At 43.5% G+C, this 22,299-nt stretch overlaps 1 protein-coding gene across 1 annotated transcript in view; it reads left to right on the plus strand.

The window, feature by feature from the left end:
* LOC119973643 (voltage-dependent L-type calcium channel subunit alpha-1D-like) overlaps positions 1-22,299 on the plus strand; it is an 863,992-nt gene that overhangs the window by 115,317 nt on the left and 726,376 nt on the right. The gene's annotated exons all lie outside the window — the stretch shown is intronic.

A 22,299-nucleotide genomic window follows, 5' to 3' on the forward strand; every position in this document is an offset into this window, starting at 1 on the left:
TTACGTGAAAAAGCCAAATCCGCGACCCAATTGCGCTGCAAAGACAGCAAACATAACTAAAACCTGAGTAAAGCATGCAAAATTTACAGTGGATACCTTGGGACAGTCTGGTCTCTATTCCACAAACATCCACGTCACCATGAATAACTATCCACCAGCCTTCGACATTCCAGCCGTTTCTTGGTGTTTCTGTTTCCAGATTTTCCGATTATTCTGAAGCCAATATTATGCTTTATTTCCTGATGTACAGCAACTAAAGTCCAGTCAGTCACTGACTTCAGTCAATTTCTCCAATCAGTTCAGAATGAATCTTTCAGAGTCTGAAAGATGAGAAAGATGCCTTGACTGTCTCTGACCACTGAGCTGTTTGCACTTAATTCTCCTTTGGTTCCATTGCCACAGTTCTTTTCAGTGGCGGACTGGGTCTAAAAATATTGGTTGCAGGGAGACAAAGGGGGCTCACCCACAACTACAATGCTATCATTTAATTTTCATAATGAATAAATAACATTTTCACAAAATACATATGGGAAAAAGGGTACAATTAAAATTTTTGAGGAAAAAAATGTGTATTTCTTAGTAATTACAGTGTACATGTACTGTACATATTACTGGCAGTAGATACCAAATGTAAATACAGAATGTTATAATTGAATTTTCAAATTAAAATTTTTTTTTAAAAGTAATTGGTTGATATTTTTAAATAGTTTACTGCACAATTTACACATTAACAGATAGTTCAAAAGCACAATAGAGCATTGCATGCAGTCCACTATATTAAGAGCAATCGTTTGTGTTCGCTAGATGATTGTGCGAATCTGCCAATAATTGCTTCTGCATCCAATTCATCTAACAATTCCTTTTCAATGGATAGCAACATGTATGATTCCAAATTCTCCTCAGACAGCGAATTTCTTAACCTTGTCTCTATGATCTTTAGCTTTGAAAATGTCCTCTCACATTGGACTTGAGTAACTGATAGTGTGCAGATGACTTTATAAAGTTCATAAAGGTTATCATATGCCTTGTCATGAAGTCTGTTGGATGCCAGAATTTTTAGTACACACGATGGGCAAGCGCTGCAAATTTTACAATTGTTGTAACTGGAATCCATATTCTCACCATCATTAAGCAATAGCTTTAATACATCAAAGTTTGAAGCAAAAGAAAACGATTCCAATATTACTTGATCTTTGCTGATTTGTGGAAACAGCTTAATAATACCTTCCAATGCTTCATCTTCAAGGCCCTTCTCTGCAATAGTTTTAAACTTTGCTGGGTCCAAGCAGGACAAATCTTTATACAACTGTTTGTGTTGTACAAAGCGTGATTCTAGTGACTGGACAATGCGATCCATTATTAGGTTAAACACATTTACTAAAAAATCAGCTAGAGAATCTGAGGAATTTCTTTCATCATCAATAAGCTCATCTGCCATTCTTTTCTTCTTCCTCTGCCTCTTAACTGGCAGTGCTGTTTCCAACGCATCAATTTCCAATGTTTGATTTTCATCCATATTCATCTGTGAAATCCTGTCATTACCTTTATTTACAAATTCCAAAGCCTTGCTGTGAACGTTATCAAATGTTCTTGTCTGTTCCTTGAACTTTGTTGTAGCTGAATCTACCAAACTCCATGCAGTAAACATATCTAAACCACTTGTCTGTAGATAACTTGATAACGGGGTTGTAGTTTCAAATATATACAAGTAAGTAAATGCTGTCAATATGGTTTCAAACTTTAGAAGACTTTGAAGTAAAACATTTGCTTCATGTTTTGTTTTTGCATCAAACTTTTCTGAATCTTGTATCATTGATAAGCATGTCAATAGATTTACGAAAGTACTGGCAGCAGCATCATCAAAATGTCCAAATATAGTTGTTGCTGCATTGGATTTTCCTGACCATCTGGTCTCACCAATTAGCTTTAATCGTTTCATTTTTTCTTGTCCTAGACGTTTTCCAACAACTTCTATCCATACAGCCATTCTCTTGTATGATGCTTTCGCAAAAGTTGCTATACTCTGGAGCAAATTGAAAAAAGAAACTGCAGGCACACAACATTTTGTTGTTTCAGTTATAACCAAATTCAAGACATGGGCATAGCACCATATATGAACATGTTGATCAGCCACATCAGCAATTTTACTTTGTAAACCATTATACTGGCCATGGAAGCTTGCAGCGCCATCTGTGCTATCAGATAAACATTTTTGTGGGTCAATTTTAAGATGCTGTAATGTTTCAATCAATAGATCAAAAAGTCCCTATCCATCATTACTTGGCACAACTGAAAATAGTCGCTCACAGATAATACCTTTAAGCACATACCGAATAATAATGCTAAACTGATCGATGGATGAATTATCTTGTGTTGAATCAACCTGAATAGAATAATATTTTGCTTGAGAAATTTCATGACTAATTCTTTCTTGTATCATATTCTTCATAATTTTGATTAACATGTTTATAGTTGTTTTACTCGGGTATGTAACACGTCCACCATGGCCTTTACTTTGAGCCTTTCCTTGTTGCTCTAATCGGTTGATTCTTTGTTTAGACTTGTTTTGCACTGCAGAAACGTGAGCTGCCATAATGGGGTCATATTTTGCCATCAACTGCACTGTAGCTAAAAAATTGCCATGATTCAGAACCTCATTATCTAGAGTGTAGGCCGATTCATTTCTGTGACCTCGCAAAGGAAGTGCTTGCTTGCCTAACATCTTTATGATGTCTATAATCCTCATGACAATACTTCTCTGCTTCAATACTTCTTTCCTTTTAATTAGTGATGCTGCAAAAAATTTATCTAAGGTGCCATCATTAACCACACTGATATATTGCTGAGCATTTCTGTTGTTGTCGATTCATGTAAAGTCAAGCTCTGGCTAATACGCCTGTAGTCACTAAAGCCACGTACAAAGGGTGATGGATTACAAGTCTTGGGAAACTCAAAGGCTAAGCAGTATAAACAATATAAGCATCTATTTTTTTTGTTATATGTTACCCATTTTCTTGGGACTGAGTCATTCATAATTTTCCTCTCATACAAACGAGCATCAAATGGCAGATCATCAACTGGCTGAAGTGGATGTTCAGCAAAAAACTGTTTTAGCTTTGCTCGTGATGGATATTGGAAGATTCCAGTAATTGATCTTTCATTTTCTTGCGTAGGTTCATTTACAGGATGTGCTTCAGAAACCAAGTGATTTATGCTTGAAGGAATATCTGATTCCCTGTCACGAGTTGAAGCTATGTGTTCAGATGTTGCAACTACAGGCAGTACAGATACCGGAACAAGGAAGCCAGAAGAAATATTGGGCCTGGGTTGATTAGTAATAGATGCACTTGTATTTGTCTCTACATTCAAAGTAGCTCTTCTCTGTTCTTGTAACTCGCATGTCATTGCATCATCACCATGAGCATTGTTTCTTGCTTCTTGATTATTTGTTGCAGAACTGGATATTGATGTGGATTGTGCTTGTGGTATTATAAACTCTGTAATAGGCCTGCATCACTTGGCTGATTCCTTCCTTTCTGCTTCTTTTTGTTCTTTGCGTTTTAGTGACCCAGATTTATGCTTTTTCGTTTCCATGCTGGTAGGGGTAATATTCCTGAAATAAAAACTTAATTAAAAATAGCCCACATTGGGAAAAATGAATATTGATGATTGCAAGAATAACTTGAAGGAACGCCAGATAAACCCCTACTTGATAAAAAATATAAAATAACTTACTTACACTTCAATAGGCTATGTTCATTAGTCAATACTACTGTGGCCTATGCAGCTTCAGAAGAGGAGACAATCCACTGTCCAGTGTTCACACCAGCAAGCAACTGAGACAACTGTTGAAACTTAGAAGTTTGGTCCGACTATAGTAAGACATTAAGAATGGTCCCATGACCAAAGTTAACATGTCCAGTTTGATACCAGTGTAGTGTTACAAGTCGCAACCCTTTGAGTTTACCGATCATGGCTTATCACTTCACTATCTTTGACCTCATGATTCACGGTCAAAGGAACCGCTTCTCCTTTTCGGTGACCTCACAACCCTATGTACTGCTTGATATCCTTTCACGTTGCCGACCATCTCAAATCACGAACTGTAACTTTATCTGTAAATTCACACACTCTTGCTGAAAACGTGGATTTCCAACTATGTCCGACCCGGGTGAACCAGCCCCACCCCCACTCCTTTTCACATCCGTTTAACACTGCTTCGTTCCTTCATACACTGAGTGATTATTTGTTTGTTTCTTTATTGCATTTTTATTTGGTATTGCTCTTTTTTAAAAACAATTATATTTTATTAAGTTAGAATACAAATCTCAGGAAAGAAGTTGGAGATTTATTTATCTAATTAATTATAATTTTTAAGGGCCCTTCAGAGATTCACGGGCCCCTTCTTGGCTCTCCGGGCCCTGGACCGATGCACCGGCTGAACCAAGACTACTGCTTCATATCCTTTGAAGTTGCCAACCATCTCAAATCACGAATTGTAACTTTATCTTTAAATTCACACACTCTTGCTGAAAACATGGAATTTCCTTAATTATGCCCGACCCGGGCCCCCCTATTCCACATCCTTCCACTACCTCCCCGGCTTCGTTCCTTTCCATGCACTGCTTATTTGTGTTCTGTTCTCTTTTTTTCTTATTCCTTTTTATTACTAAAACAGTTGTCTGTTTTTGTTTCTTTATTGCATTTTTATTTGATATAGGGGGCCCACTTCATCAGGGGCCCACTTGCCATCGGGCAAGCTGACACCCTGGCCAGTCCGCCACTGGTTCTTCTCAAGACTCATAAAGCTGGAGACTGTGTGTTTTCTATGTTGTTCCATTTCCATTTTACCCGCCCCCCCAAATGGCAATATTTTACAAAACATTCTGTGTTCTTCCGCCTTTGGCGGAGCATATGACCGGGATTGTTCCCTTTCCGTTTTCCCCATGTTCCTAGTGGAGGAATAGTCATTCAAACCTGCAATTAGTTGTTGAAAATGTAGTGACCTGAACAGATTTCTGGCACATTTCCCTCAATATAGCCATCGCTTAACATTACAAATAGCTTAAAAATTACAATGTGCTTCATATGGAAATGACTCTAAATGCCAGATTAGCGGTGGGGGTATAGTATCTTTTGTTGGAAGCCTTGCATCGTAATGCCCTAGGATTCTCTCGGGGGAAACTTACACAGAGGTTTCAGGAGAAAAATGCAGCTCTAACATCTTGTTTTAAAATGGTGTGAACACTGGAATCGCTTTATGTGCCAGGCAATTGCTGGCGGAAAAATGCTTCCTCTACCAGAAATGAAGCGCAGGAGGATAAGCTATCCCGCAACTGAGAATGCAAAATTCATCAATTAATTGCAAAGCTATTTCAGACCATGGAGGGAACATCGCGGCCCTTAGCTCTGTGACCCTTCCAACACCCTCCCTCGACCCAATCGGGGCTTGCGGGTCGCACTTTGAAAAACCCTGCCCTAGCCCTTCACACAATTCTCAACCACAACCACAAAAGGAACATTATTAGCAACTAAAATTGCTGCCCCCCCCCCTACTACTGGTCATGAATGAAGAAAAAAAAACCTTGCTCCTTGTTGTTTAAATGAATCTCATGCAACAAAGCTATGTCCAAGACAGGAGGCTGGGGATTCTCCGAATTGAGCCTCTGTCCAGAGGGAGTGTCTAGTTTGGCGACGACAAAATCTGGGAGGCCCCAGGACCGACCCTCCGACTGGTGAGGGTCTAACGGCCATGTAAAACACAAGGCCTTTAGGAAATAAATGGCCGGAGAATTGCCAGGTCCGTGGCCACGCATCCGCACGCTGACGAGCTGCAGCGGTCGCACCGTACAATATGGTGCCGGCCGTGGGCGGACTCGACCTGCCAGATAATGCCCTCATGGACACCTCCCTCACCACCCCGGACCACCCCTCACCAATCCCCCCAGCCTTCACCGAAGCCCCCCCCCCGGCCAGCGGCACTCTTTTCCCCCCCCCCCCCCCCCCCCCGACTGTGGCGGCGCTGGACAGAGTCCACAGCCGCCAAGACAGGATCACGAAAACTGAGAGCACAAGTGAACCGCGCCATCGTGAACTTGGCCCATCGGGGGTGGAGCATCAGGGGAGGGACTTCAGGTGACGTCCTGACGCAGTCCCAACTGCGTGCGCCGTACTCCCCGATGATGCCATTTTGGAGTGGGCGGAACATCCGAAAACAGGCGCTGCCCCTGATTCGGTCATAAAAAGGGATTCTCTGCCTGCTCGCCGCTTACAAAGTTGTCGTCAGCAAGCGTAAAATCCCACCCAGGATCTTGTACTCTCCGCTGATGGATCTCTGAGTCTATTCGGGACCCTGGATATCTGTTATCCCTTCTTAGTTCCCAAATAACAGACGTCAAGTCTGTGCTTATTGGCAAAGACCACTGGAACTTTATCAGTCAGCTGTACTAACTTTATTTTCAATACAACAGTAAGAGAATTTCGACTCGCCTTTTAGCAGGCTAGTCGGATTGATTGTCTTTAGCGAATACAGTAGTTCAGTTTTCATTCAATTACAAATCGTGGTAATTCTTCAAATCATAATACACAGGATAAAAAGACTGAATGATTTAAACACAAGAAGGATGGCGATTTAGCAAAAGCAAGCCAAGAAAATAGTTTTCAGAAAGAGACAGATTGATTCTGGAATGGATTTTTCCATCCCGACAAGTGATTCTGAAGAAGATTATTATCTTAAGGTTTCGCCTTCTTTACAGCTGTGATGGGCTTTAACTAATTTATAATTCACTCAATTCGGCCAAAGTATCTGTCCATCAATTTAAGAGAGATATGTATTTAAATACATTGGGACTAACTTTCCCATACCATCGCTTGCCAATTTTCCGAGTTATCGACAACTGCATCTCAACTTAGACTGGCTATTACTATAGAAACGGAACTGCCTGTACTGGGCAGCCGCCCAGTTTTTACCAAACAATAGGGTCTTTGAGCTAGTTGAGCCATTGACCATGCAGGCCTCAAGCAACTTGTGAAATGTGAAAATACAGAGTCTTATCTGATTAATTACCAGCTACAGTTGCACTGAATTAATGCTTAATATGTTTTCAGTTAATTATTCTTAATGAGTTCTGAATTAAACCATGTACCTATATCATCTATAGCTAACTAGAAAACCAATTTCTATCAGTCCCCACTTTGATTCTTCTAAAGATTAATGAGATGAATGAAAATAACGAATAGAAATTAAGGAAAAAATGCGACAGGATAGAAGTAAGCGCAGAGAGGGACTCATTCACATTGTCTTTAATGGTTCACTTGTTTGAAAACAGCCTTCAATAATGGAGCAGGCATAGATTTACAATTATTACAAGCTTTCTGGAAGTATTTTATTCAAAAAGGCGATTAGATAGTACAATAACAATTCAGTAATAATTGAAGTTGATTATATATGATTCTGTAATAATTGGTTCATAATGCAATAATAATGCAGTAATAACAGCGCAATAGTAGGAGCCTTGTTCAATGTCATGGGCTGGTGGTACAGTTGGACAACTATGAACCACTTTGATTGGTGGGGCATTATGGGTAGCCATACATGGGTGGCCAATGCATCTGATCAGCAAAACCACTATGAAAATGACAAGCCTAAATATGAAAAATAAGAGAAGTCCCTGAATGATGGAAATTCCTGTGCTACCGAACCATCCAGAGAGCCACCCCCAAAGAGTGTTGTCAGAGGGTTGGTAAAATTTCCTAACTTCTTCTTCAATATGTGCTGACAAGCTGTTGATTTCTTCTGAATTATCTGGGATGTAGGTGCAACACTCTGCACCGAACAGGGCACAGGTGCTACCTTTTTCGGCGAGCAAATAGTCAAGTGCTATCCGATTCTGAAAGCCACAGTTTGAATGGCTAGCATCTCAGCTGAAATGCTACTTAGGGCTTGGGCAGTGTCATTGGCTATTTTCTCTAAGGATGCAGCCAAATTAATGTATTCTCTGGTCAATATGATGAGGCCATTGTCAGGGATGAGAGCAGAAAATAATTTTTCACCACCTGTGATTTTATGTTTAGACCTTTTGATGATATTGGTAGGTTGATATCTGTCAAACTGTGGAATGAGATTTCCATGTTTTGAGTTTGCGTTTATAACATCGGCTAGGGAAAGGGAAGGGGAATGGTGGATGAAGGGGAAAGTGAATCCTAAATAGCACGTTCCTCTCCACCCCATTGGGAGCCAAGGGTGGGCAGTATTACGAAAGATGTAATAGGTGCCATTATAGGTAGAATATTGGGCAACCACTTGTGGGTACCAACATTCTGTAAATGTTGTCCCATCGGTGTAATTAGGTAGCCCTTCAAAGTCGATGGGATTCCCTTCATGTCCCTGGACCACTACCTTTTTTGTGTTATGAGTGCACATTTTACTGGCACTCACATCCAAATAATATTTACATTCACTGTATCCCGCATTCCATCCTCTATGACTCTAGTTAATTAAACATATGGTCCCAGAATAATTATGACCAGTTGGGAGAGTTACGTGGGGTGGTGTCGGTCTCCGATCATAGATATGTTGGTACCATCCCTTCAAAGTGTTTAATGGGTAGCCTGCAGATCTTAACCTCATCGTTGATCATTTTTTTGGTTCTGTGTCTCTACATTAGGGAAAGGTATAGTTGTGATTTTGGAAAAGTACCATTCTGCCATTTGGGAAAAAATAAAAGGAACAGGGGATACCTGCTTGGGAATTGGTGGGGATAGAAGAACACACCCAGCACTTAGAGACATTAAAGTCTCTGACATAGGTATAGGACATGTAAAGGAAAGTGTTAACATTGAACTCCTGGGTAAGGCCTGCTTGGGCAAACATGTAACTGAAAATCAATATTGTCGCAAACATTTCACAGATTCTGATTTTGGTCCACGCGCTTCACATGTGATGCGTGAATCCAGGTTTTCTTTCTTTGGAATTTTATGGCTGACTGGGTTGTGAGTAGCACCTGGTAGGGGCCTTCCCACTTGGCCCCGAAAGGCTCACGCTGTAGTTTTTTTACGTAGATGGATTTGCCGAGCACCAAGTCGTGGCCACCCTCAGGAGGATCTCCCCAGGCCGCCAGAACCCGCTGAGAAGCAGAACTGACAGCATTTGTTAAGTTTTGACAATAACTAAGTAAAGCATCACACATCAGATGACAGTCTGCCTTTCTTAAGTCAATAGTTCCTGGCAGGGACATGGGTCTGCCAGTAATGACCTCAAATGGCTTAGGCCTGTGGTTCTGTTTGGGGTTGCTCCGATACTGCACAAAACTAGTGACAAGGCTTGAATCCAATTCATGCCTTGTTGGTTGTATTTCGACAATCGTTCTTTTGAAGTCTGGTTCATGCGTTCCACTTGTCCTGATGATTCTGGATGATAAGGGCAGTGTAGATTCCAATCGGTGCTCAGTAACCTGCACATCTCCTGGCAAACAGCACCTGTAAAGTGGGTTCCAGATTCTGAATCAATGCTAGCTGGTACTCCCAGTTGGGAATATAGTCTTTGCATAGCACTTTGGTTGTATGGGTGGCTGTAGCCCTCATGCCTGGAGCAGCCTCTACCCATCTAGAGAACTTATCCACTATTACAAGACATCAGTGTATCTTTGACATGCAGGAAGGGTGATGCAATCGACCTGTATGTTCTGGAATGGTCCTGCAGGGGCAAGAGGCATTGATGTTATAGGTCCTAAGTTGTTCTTTTGGCAGGTTACACAGCGGTTTGATACCAAACATTGTGCATGTTTTTTGCATCCTTTGCCTCACCAACTTCTCTGGAATCAAGCCATCACCTTTTGAGGGGATAAATGTCCCCATGAATGGATCTGTTGGGCCAGAAATGGCATCAGTGCTTGTGGTGCAACTGGTTAATCAGTCTGAACTTGTCTCCAAATATCACCATCATACAACTGGATACCTGAGTCTAACCATGACCATTTCTCTTCTTGTGTAGAGTCATATTGCATTTCATGTAAAACTTGTAATAAATTGGTCACTCCCAACTTATAGATGTGTCTTGGTTCTGCTGAAGAATCCCACTGGGAGGCAGCGTCCTTTGCTGCTTGGTCTGCAAGGGTGTTTCCTTGTGCTTCTATAGTGTTTTCTTGAGTATGTGCCTTACACTTGAGAATAGATTCTTCTTTTGGCAAAGCTTCCTTCCCATTTCGGATAAGTGTCCTTGCTGTGGTGAGGAATCTTCTTCTTCTCAACAAGTGGCCAAAATCATGGGCTACTCCAAAACCGTATCTGGAGTCTGTATAGATGTTAGCTGTTTGATCTTTTGCCACACGACATGCTTCTGCTAGTGCCCTCAATTTGACCTGTTGAGCTGATGTTCCTAATAATAATAATAATCGCTTATTGTCGCAAGTAGGCTTCAATGAAGTAACTGTGAAAAGCCCCTAGTCGCCTGTTCGTGGAGGCCGACATGGGAATTGAACCTGCGCTGCTGCCTTGTTCTGCATTACAAGCCAGCTATTTAGCCCACTGTGCTAAACCAGCCTGGGGGCAAACTTCCTTTTGCCATAACTTCGCACAGGCTTGTGACTGCCCATCCAGCCTTTCGGATACCCTTGTCAATAAAGGAGGAACCATCTGTAAATAGAACCAAGTCTGGATTTTATAGTGATTCTTCTTCTATCAGGCGTGTCTCCTCCATTTCCTCTGTTAGTTTCACACAGTCATGTTCTTCTTCCTCTCCCCCTTTTTCTCCTCGGGAAGCGGGAGCAAAGATTATGGATTTACGGGGCTTGCAGGGTGGAAGTAAAGGTTAGGTTCTTCCAAAACTGCTGTCCATCTGGTCCACCTAGCTGATGTGACTTGCGATACTCTGTTCATGGAGAGAAGAGAATGGACTGCATGGGGACATTTGATGGTCAATTGCTGGTCTAGGTCAAGGCCTGCTGTAGCCATCACAGCTCAACATGTGGCTTCCATGGCTCTGAGGCAGCTGCCATGTGCCAGGGCCATGTTGTCCAGTTTGACGGAGTAGTATCCTACTGGTCTTAGCTGGTCACCATGTTCTTGGGCTACTACTGCTGTCAAGTACCCTTCTTTCTCATGAACAAACATGGTGAAAGGCTTTGCATTGTTTGGAATTCCTAGAGCAGGTGCTGAGCATAAGGTTGTTTTTGGTTCAAGAATGACTCTTTCTGTTCTGTTGTGAGGTCAACCGTGTCTTTTGATTTTCGGTTGCCTTTTAAGAGGTCATTTAATGGTTGAGCCATCTGAGTAAATGAATCAATCCAATTTCTGTTAAAGTTGCACAGTCCCAAAAAGGATCTCACCTCCTGGACAGTTGTAGGCTCTTTTGCGGCTTTGATTGCAGCCATTCTGTTCTGTGTAAGTTCTCTTTTGCTTTTAGATATTTTATGACCTAAGTAAACAACTTAATCTTGGGAAAGTTGTGCTTTAGCGAGGCTGGCTTTGTGTCCATTGTAGCTAAAGAGATCTAAAAGGACATGTAAGTCTCTTTCATGGTCTTCTTCATCAATGAAGGCCACCAGGATGTCATCTACGTACTGGATAATGGTGGAGGGCATATCAGGCAGTTCCCTTAGGTGGTCCTGTAGAGCCATGTGAAAAATAGAAGGGCTGTTGTGAAACAGTAATGAACTTGTGGTAATCTGGTCCATGTGTGTTGTTGTTTGATGGTGAAAGCAAACCATGGTTGCACCTCCTCTGCCAGTGGTACTGACCAAAAGCCATTGGCCATGTCTATAAACTGAAAACCATTGAAGGTCTGGTGTTAAGGCATTAAAGATGTTGGATGGATCGGCTACCAAAGGAGCTTTTCTGACAATGCATTGGTTGGCCCTTCTATAGTCAATAGTCAGGCGCCATAGCTCACTAGGCTAAATCGCTGGCTTTTAAAGCAGATCAAGCAGGCCAGCAGCACGGTTCGATTCCCGTACCAGCCTTCCTGGACAGGCGCCGGAATGTGGCGACTAGGGGCTTTTCACAGTAACTTCATTGAAGCCTCCTCGTGACAATAAGCGATTTTCATTTTCATTCATTAGCCTTCTTGACAGGCCACACTGGACTGTTTGACGAACTATGAACTCGCACCACTACTCCTCTGTCTTCCAATTGCTTCAATACAGGTAGTATTCCCTCCATTGAGGAGGGGTTAAGGGGGTACTGTTTGGTACATGGTGGTGCTACTCCAGTGAAGGATGCTGGTTCCATGTTTAATAGGACACAGTCATTTTTGTCCTTGGCCTAAATTGGGTGGTTCTCCAGTTGGCTCTTCTCAAAATTAAGAGAAGAATTTAATTGGGCTCGTATATCCATGCCCAGAAGGGCCTGGGTTACTGGGCTTATCCAGATGGAGGCCATCAAAATAATGAACAGGAAGTAAGCACGGGTCCGCTCTCCTGCCTGGAGTCGCATTCTGGAATGCTCCTTCCAAACTGTTCTAAACCATTCCTCATCATCTGTGAGATCCTCAAAATGCTTTTGAACACAGGATGTTATTCTTCCCCAATCAGCTTTAGGTGGGTTGAATCTTAATAACCACTCTTTAATTGCCTGCCATCCCGCTTCCAGATTTTGTAAATCGTCGTCTAGGGCTAACCGAACTTCCGTCGAGAGTATTTGACTATCGCGGACATTAACCATTACAGACAGAACCTGTACACCATCTTATGGATGGAGACCGTAAATATTCTGTAAGCACTCTAGCTGATCCCAGGTGGCTAACCACCCCTTCTTAGGGTGTGGGAGTTCTTTGGACCATTGATCAACTTTATCGGGATCTGCCGGATCATGGACGCAATGTTGGGGCGTATTGAGATTTAGTGATTGTTACATAGTTTTCAGTTATTTCAGTCACTTCAACCTTAACCTGTTTGGTGTGTAATGGGGCGAGTCTTAATGTTCCAGTCCTGCCACTAGGTTCATTTTTTTGTCTCACCATCATTGTCCGAGTTTACTAGTTTCCTTTGTTCAGTGTCACGTGCAGTGATAACAATTTCGGAGCCTGCTGAAGCTGCCCCGGGAGGCATTTGAGTTGCGGTTAGATGGGTATTTTGGCCGACCACACTCGCATTGAAGGTGGGTGTGGGGACTAGCTGAGGTTGAGCGTTCGTGGGAACAGGGGTCATTGAACCCGGTACGGACATGGGGAATTGTTGGCCGGACCACACCTGTCGAGTCTGTGTCAGAGGATTCATAGTCGCCATGGCAGCAGCGGCTGGCGACAATGCTGGAGCTGATGACAGGGCGTTGCCGTCAAATTTAATTTGGTCGGCATGGGCGGACTAGTTGTAAGTATAGTCGGGGTCTGAATTAATCCTGACTCCGCCTGTGGCGGAATTGTTTGGGCTGGAGATTTGAGAAATAGCTGAGGGTTTGCCAGCATCAGAGCCGCCAAATTTTCTCTCAGCAATCTGTTATGACTCATCATGTTGTCAATTTCAGTTTCCAGAGTAAACTTTTCTTTAAGTAACTGGGTATTTGCCCACCTAGTAACAACACCCTGTAACTCAACCCCTTTACTAAACCAAACATATGCACACCCCCCACTGCACTTGTGAGAGCTAGTTCGCCCACTTAGCTTGGTGGCCCCATCCCCGGCGCCAGATAGTCTCCCACCTATTGTTCCCTCCCCACCCTACCCCTGCTCGTACAAACAAACTCCAACATCAAACAATCTCCACACAATCGCCCAACAGAAAAACACCAAGATCTAAACAAGCACCCCTCCATTCACCAACAGTGAAAATGAAAACCTTAACTCACTCAGCTCTATCGCCGGTTCCAAAGCAATGCAAACGGCATCACAAACATCTTCCATGAAGAGAAACAAAAATAAAAAATAAAAACATGAACGTTGCAGCCAAGTTCAAAAGTTCTCAATCCATCACCAGCCCTTTCTTTTTCGCAAAGTCCAACGCGTCCTCTGGTGACTCAAAGTAGAAGTGCTGATCCTCATGCATGACCCAGAGACAGGCTGGGTATAATAGTCCAAACGTCACCTTTTTTTTAAAAAAGGTCGACCTGATCTGATTGAAGTCTGCTCTCCTCCTGGCCACCTCTACACTCAGGTCCTGGTAAACCCGCAGGATGCGATTTTCCCATTTACAGCTCTGTGTCTGCTTGGCCCACTATGGAATGCGCTCCTTATCCGAGAACCTGTGGAATCTCACCACCATTCCCTCGGGGGCGGGGGAGGGGGGGGGGGGGGGGCGGGCGGGCGGAGGGATGTCTCCCATTTGCGGCTTCCTCGCGAGTGCTCTTTGAGCCCTATACACCTCGAAGGGGCGGGAGAATACCCCATCCCCCAGCAGCTTCTCAAACATGTCTGCGATGTATGCCCCAGCGTCCGTTCCTTCGGACCCATCCGGGAGCCTGACGTTTCTTAGGTTCTGCCGGCGGGACGTATTTTCTAGGTCCTCCACCTTCTCCAGGAGCTTCTTCTGCTGGCCCCTCATCATTCCCACATCCAGCTCCACCGCAGTCTGATGTTCCTCCTGCTCAGCCAGCGCCTTCTCCACCTTCTGGATCGCCCGATCCTGGGCGTCCAATCTAAGCTCCAACCGCTCAATCGACTCTTTTATCGGGTCCAAGCAGTCCCGTTTCTACGTAGCAAAGCCTGCAGAATGACTTGCATCAGCTGCTCCATAGACTGCTGGGCGACAAGCCAGCGATGCTATGCTTCCTTCTGTTGCAGCTACAGCCCAAGCCTTCTCTATCTTTTTGTTTCTGCCCTTACGAACACTTCTAGTCCTTCTCTCCATGCACCAAAGTGGGAATTCAGTAAACAATTGCCATTAATATCCGTTTTCCAATTCAAGTCCGGTAGAAAAATGGGGGAAAGGTCCAAAAGTGCGACCAGAGCGGGAGCCACCAAATGTGCAACTTACTCCTTCATAGATGCCACCGGAATTCCAAGGTAATGATTCTTGTCAACCTTTTAGATGTGAGGTATGGTATTATTTTAAAATCTATGTTCTGTTCAAAAGGAGATTCAGTTTTATTTGACGGATACCTACCTCTAGCTCCATGTTGTCAGAACTGAGTCTTCCTGTATTCAATGTTAAATGTTGTATTTTTTAAAGTTTTAAATTGCTAACTGTGTATTTTATGATACATTTTAGTTTAAAGAATATAGTCTAGCAGAGTCCAACATTTCATTTTCCTGTGCCAAAAGATTATGTTCAAGGTTCTTGTTTAAGCATGGTGCAAGAGATTAAAGAATCTAAATCCAAGTTGAAAGGATAGAGTTATTTGTACTGCAGAGAAGCTGGCTGCTTAATCTCCCGTCACTATATCTTTGTCCTCCGTTGAGTCAACAACGTACATGTTCACAATTTAAGAATTAAATAGAGGGTATGAAATTTTCTCATGCCATTTGATCTGGCATACTTTTTAAGAAGAAGCTATGGTCCACTTTCAATAAATACTTCCAGAACTCCTGTGGGAATAGTGAGTCAAGGAAATTTTATAATAGGACCATAATACCACGTAACACACAATATGGCTGTTTTTTCAGTTTTGACAATTAGCGGGTAGAAGATTGTCTTGGAGGCCCAAACAGTCTTCATGCTTGGGCATCATTACCATATCATTGCTGTCATGATATGCAGGCATGCACATAATGAGATACAGACAGGCAGCTAATGAACACAGAGAACAGGACATAACCAATCAGCACGCAGAACATTTGGGGGTGGTTTCCTAATATAAAAGGCACGAGGCACTCACACTCTGCCTCTTTCCACTGGGGACATCTACAGAGTGAGTCAGGGTGTATATATCACATAACACCTCCAGCACGTGGCTAAGAGCTAGTCTGGTTCAGTTAGACAGAGTACTCACACTTAGGTTAGCAGAGAGTCGAACTCACAGAGAACTGTTCTAACTGTGTGACAGGTTCAAAAAATCAGATTGAACTAACTTCAATGTCTGGCGTATCTTTCAGTTAAAGTTGCATCCAGCTGCAGCCCGTGTTATCTCAGTGTGCTTAACACGACAATTGCAACCTGCTTGTGTATTTTGAGCAGCTCCAGGGAATGCACCTGGGTATCTAATTGAGACAGATAGGGAGAGACTGGTGCCTGGGAGTATTCAGAGCTGGGAAGACTTGAGGAGGAGAACTTTGAAGGGGGTGAGGTGCGGGGGAGTGAAGAAGGCAATAGTTGTGTTATGGAACAAGAGTGGCATAAGGACCCATGGAGATTGTGGTATTGAGCCTGTTTGGGGATTTCAGTTATAAGAAAAATGACTGGATTGATGTGAGGAAGTACTAGGATAGGTTCCCTGAAGGAGAACCTGGTTGTGGCAGCACTGGAAGAAGCTAGTCACTGAAGATGCTGAAAGCACTCTATAAAATCTCCTTGTATAGGAGGAAATCTATAGTAACGCTGATAGCAAAAACAAACAGTTAGCTGAGAGAAGGCATAGTGAGAGAGAGTGAAAGCTTCACAGGAGCTGTGTCTGTCCAAAGCCATGGCAAGGTGCACAGAGGTCATTCGGAACCAGGAGTGTTTCTGATTTCTAAATCACTGGAGCATGAATGCAGTGAGCCTAAGCTTGGACTGAGAAGTCCACCGTTGTGGTATTTTGAAGAAAGGTTGAATGATCGTTCAGCTAAAGGCTAATGGAAGGGTCCCCATGAAATCGTATATCTTGGAGAATATCTGGACTACTGAACACAAATTGAAGTGAATTCTTGAGAACTGTGACATACTTGATGAATTCCAAAAGCGAAAAGTTAATGAATCATCAGGATCTTGGACTATAGTGTTAAGTTAGTAGTGCTTGCATATGTATGTTTTATAAATTTATATACAGTCAAAATTGTTTTGTTTTAAAAATGTTAAATCTCTGTAATATTTTTCAGTCAGTCATGGTTTTTGAATTTTTCTTAACATTAATGGCCCAGCTTGGGTCACTGTCTGTGCGGAGTCTGCACGTTCTCCCTCTGTGTGCGTGGGTTTCCTCCGGGTGCTCCGGTTTCCTCCCCCAGTCCAAAGATGTGCAGGTTAGGTGGATTGGCCATGATAAATTGCCCTCAGTGACCAAAAAGGTTAGGAGGGGTTGTTGGGTTACGGGGATAGGGTGGAGGTGAGGCTTACATGGGTCGGTGCAGACTCGATGGGCCGAATGGCCTCCTTCTGTACTGTATGTTCTACAGTATAGTAACCCCTAGCTAGGCAAATCTTCGCGCCTCTTTTTTCCTTCATAAACTCTGTCTTCTACAACCATCAGGTTCTTTTCCCACCTGTATTCCACGTGGTAAATGATAAAGTTAATATTTTGTCTGATAAAGGTGCATGTATAACCATCTGGCCAACATTTATCTCTTTTGGCTCCCATCACTGCCCAAGATCACAGCTGAACTGCCTTTGTCTGTCCACAAACTTAATTGTTGACTGTCTTCTTCCATAGGCAGGAAGAACATACACAAATAAATTAAATCAAAGGAATTGCCTTAACCCCTTCAGCACATCTCCTTGGCAATGTGGCATACTTCATTTTCCAAAAAGAAATGTAAACTAACTATCTGTTAACTTCAAAGCCAAGCATTTTGATTCTGGGACCCATGTGAATTAAGTTATATTTCAAATTGAGTTACCGACGAAGAAACTCCCTTATGTACAAAGGGGCTTTCAGTTCCTTTGATTTGGAAACTATATGAATAATCCAAATTTGTTCTCGCTCTGTGTGGGGTGTCATTCAATTTGCACTAATGTTGTGGATGAAAATGGAACTTAGCTGTCCTTGCTGCATGAGGGTTTCTCCAAGCCCAATTTTGCTAGCATTGCACTGCAGGGTGACTTTGTTGTTTTGTTTATATCATATTACTTCAGCTCAGGTGTTGTCGACACAAGTTTTTGATGCTTGTGAAAGCTGCTGCTTGTTCTGTGCATAAATTCCATTAAATATCCTTTTCATTGATCATAAAGTTAGGAAAGAACTTGGCTCAGTAGTTTGTAAATCAATGTACTGCATTACATCTGTTGGCTGCTGCTGCAACTTGCACCTTACCAGGATCGGGGCAAAGTCCGTTAGAATCAGAAAATCATAGAATTTACAGTGCCATTCGGCCCATCGAATTTGCACCGGCCCTTGGAACGAGCACCCTACCTAAGCCCACACCTCCACCCCATCCCTGTAACTCAGCAACTCCACCCAACCTTTTAGGACACTAAGGACAATTTAGCATCGCCAATCCACCTAACCTGCACATCTTTGGACTGTGGGAGGAAACTAAAGCTGGACTGTGGGAGGAAACTGGAGCACCCGGAGGAAACCCATGCAGACATGGGGAAAAAATGCAGACTCCCCACAGATAGTGACCTAAGCCGGGAATCGAACCTGGGTCCCTGGAGCTGTGAAGCAACTGTGGTGAATGTATTGCTGCTACCATTCACTATTGTATTACATTACATTGTACTGTATTATGTTGATGCCCTTGTGGGTTCCGCCTATGGCTCTGCCCCCTCGGGGGAGGTATCTAGATCTGCAGCTTGTAGGTGGCACTCAGTACAGAACAGTCGCTGGCAGGTACAGTTCTAGCTAATTAAAACCATTGTTCACTTCAACTCTCCATCTCGTGTGAATTGATGGCTGCATCAATTTAATCAGCTACAATATCGCTATGGAAGCAGTCCTCAAACCTGATCGACTGGAACTCGACCAACAGGCAGCTGAAGCCAAAGGAATTTTTTCGCACTGGCTCCGCTGTTTTGAGGCATACCTCGCAGCCTCCTCACCCACTGTCACCAAGGAACAGAAACTGAGTCTCCTCCACGCCTGGGTGTGCCACAGAATTTCCATGCAGATCGAGGAAGCAACCAGCTACACAGACGCGGTCGCGAGCCTGAAAAGGCATAGAATCTATGCACATTTGGAAGTGAATGGTCTTATTACCGACAGACAGCATAGTTTTGTACGTGGGAGGCTATGTCTCACGAATTTAATTGAGTTTTTGAGGAGGTGACAAAAATGATTGATGAGCGAAGGGCTGTGGATGTTGTCTATATGGACTTTAGTAAAGCAATTGGTAAGGTTGCTCATGGCAGGCTAGCTCAAAAGATTAAAACACCTGGGGTCTGGGGTGAACGAGCTGGATGGATTCAGAACTGGCTTGGCTATAGAAGAAAGAGGGTAGCAGCGGAAGGGTGTTTTCTGAATGGAGATTTGTAACTAGTGGTGTTCCGCAGGGATCAGTACTGGGACCTCTGCTGTTTGTAATATATAAATGACTTGGAACAAAACATAGTGGTCGGATTAGCAAGTTTGCAGATGATTGCAGAAGTTGCGGATAGTGATGAGGATTGTCAAAGAATACAGCAGGATATAGATAGGCAGCAAAATTGGGTGGAGAAATGGCAGATGGAATTTAACCGGGACAAATAGGAGGTGATGCATTTTGGTTGATTCAATGCAGGTAGGAGCTATAAAGTAAATGGCAGAACCATCAGGAGCATAAAGACACAGAGAGATCTGGGATGCAGGTCCACAGATCCTTAAAAGTGGTAGCACAGGTGGAAATGGTGGTAAAGAAAGCATATGGCATGCTTGCCTTCATAGGATGGGGTATCGAGTATAAAAGCTTACAAATTATGTTACAGTTATATAGAACGTTGGTGAGGCCACATTTGGAATACTGTGTCCAATTCTGGTCACCATACTACCCGAAGGACTACGAGGCTTTGGAGAGAGTACAGAAAAGGTTTACCAGGATGTTGCCTGGTATGGAGGGTATTAGCTATGAAGAGAGATTGAATAAACTGGGATTGTTCTCCCTAGAGAGACGGAGGCTGAGGGGTGACCTGGTTGAAGTTTATAAAATTATTAGGGGTATAGATAGGGTGAAAAGTTGGAGGCTTTTTCCCAATGTGGAATTGAAAATTACAAGGGGGCATAAGTTCAAGGTGAGGGGGATAGGTTCAGTGGAAATGTGCAGAGGAAGCTTTTTATACTGTGCGTGGTGGTGGTCTGGAAAGCACTGCCAAGTGAGGCGGTTGAGGCAGATACGTTAGCGACCTTTATGACTTACCTGCATAGGCACATGAACAGACGGGGTATAGAAGGATAAAGGCAGTTGGTCTCGACAGAACACGCGATCGGCGCAGGCTTTGAGGACCGAAGTACTTGTTCCTGTGCTGTATTGTTCTTTGTTCTTTTCACTCCTGAAAGGTTCCCCTACTGAAACCTCAACCACCTATCCAGGCTCATTCCTGAATACCAGGTCCAGTACTGCCCATTCCCTAGTCTGACTATCTACATATTGCATCAAGAAGCCTTCCTGGATACACCTCATAAACTCTGCCTCATCCAAGCCTCTAGCACTAAGTGAGTCCCAGTCAATATAGGCAAAGTTAAAATCCCCTACCACAACAACCCTGTTACTTTTCACCTGTCCAAAATCTCTCTCCCTCGTCTCTCTCATTGGCAGTTGGGGGGCCTGTAATAAACCCCCTAATATTGTGATTGCTCCCTTCCTGTTCCTGAGCTCTCCCTAGATTGTCTCATTGTATTAGCCCTCCGAGGTGTCCTCCTGCAGTACAGCTATAATATTTTCCTTAACCAGTAATGCTACTCCCCACCCCTTTTACATCCCCCTCTAGCTCTCCTGAAGCATCTATATCCCCCAACGTTCAGCTGCCAATCCTGCCCTTTTAACCACGTTTCTGTGATAGTTCCAAGTACTAAGTGCTCTAAGTTTGTCTGCCTTACCTGCTTTATTTCTGGCATTGAAATGAAGACACTTCAAACCATTGTGTTTGAGCAGATAGGGTGATGTTGTTCTCTTATTTTTGTTTTCTATTTCCCCTTTAGTTATTACACCGTCTAAGCTAACACTCTGGTTCTCACGCAAGTGACTCCAGCAAACCCCCCAGCCAGGATATTGGTGCCCCTCCAGTTTAGATGCAACCCCTTCTTGTCCAGGTCACACCTGCTCCGGAAGAGATCCCAATGGTCCAGAAATTTGAAACACTCCCTCCTACACCACCAGTTCAGCCACATATTTAGCTGCACTATCCTCCTATTTCTATCCTCACTGGCACGTAGCACAGGGAGTAGTCCTGAGATTAGAACCCTGGAGGTCCTGCTTTTTAGCTTACTGCCTAACTCCCTGAACTCCTTCTGCAGGACCTCACTGCTTTTCCTGCCTATGTCATCAGTGTATGTCGTTAGTACCTATGTGCATTATGACCTTTGGCTTTTCAATCTCTCTCTTCAGAATGTTTTCTGCCTGTTCAGAGACATCCTGGACCCTGGCACCAGGGAGGCAACGTACCATCCTGGAGTCTCTTTCACGTCCACAGAAGTGGCCTATCTGTACCTCTGAATATAGAGTCCCCTATAACTATTGCTCAAATTCTGACATCTGAGATCACATGAAGGTGGCAAGCCATGGTGTACAAAGATTATTTTTCCAAACAGCTCCCAGTGAATCTGATGGAGTTTTACACCACCCACCACAAATGGCCCTGTTGATGTCATTAAAAAGAGCTCATTACCATTCACCTGTGATAGCGGAATTCTCAGTGGATTTGAGGCTTTAAAATGCACTACAACCTCTCCTCCTTGTGAAAATGTTGGGAGAGCTGTCTCACCGTCTAGCCACACAACAGCCTGACATAGTCATACTCACAGAATCATACCTCACAGACAATGTCTCAGACACCATGATCACCATTCCTCGGCTTGTCCTGTCTCACCGGCAGGACATACCCAGCAGAGGTGCAAGGCGGCACAGTGATATACAATCGGGAGGGTGTTACTTTGGGAATCATCCACATCTACTCTGGACCCCATGAAGTCTCATGGCTTCAGGTTAAACGTAGGCAAGAAAATCTCCTGCTGATTACCACATACCAGCCACCATTAGCTGATGAATTAGTATTCCTCCATGTTGAATGCCACTTGGAGGAAGCACTGAGGGTGGCAAAGACACAGAATGTGCTCTGAATGGGGGACTTCAATATCTATCACCAAGAGTGTCTCGGTAGTACCACCACAGACCAAGCTGGCCGGGTCTTAAAGGACATAGCTGCTAGACTGGGACTGCAGCAGATGGGGAGGGAACCAACAAGAGGAAAAAACATAGTTGAGCTCATTCTCACCAATCTGCCTGCTGCAGATGCATCTGTCCAGGACCGTACCGAACCACCGCACAGTCCATGTCGTTAGCCCTAATGTCTGTTATCATGACATTTTTCGAGTTGTTGGTTATGAGATGGATCACTGCCAGCCTCCCAGATGGTCTTGATCCACTGCAGTTTGCTTATCACCGCAACCGGT

The sequence above is a fragment of the Scyliorhinus canicula genome, chromosome 11 (genome assembly GCF_902713615.1).
Source record: "Scyliorhinus canicula chromosome 11, sScyCan1.1, whole genome shotgun sequence".
Taxonomy (NCBI): Eukaryota; Metazoa; Chordata; class Chondrichthyes; order Carcharhiniformes; family Scyliorhinidae; genus Scyliorhinus; species Scyliorhinus canicula.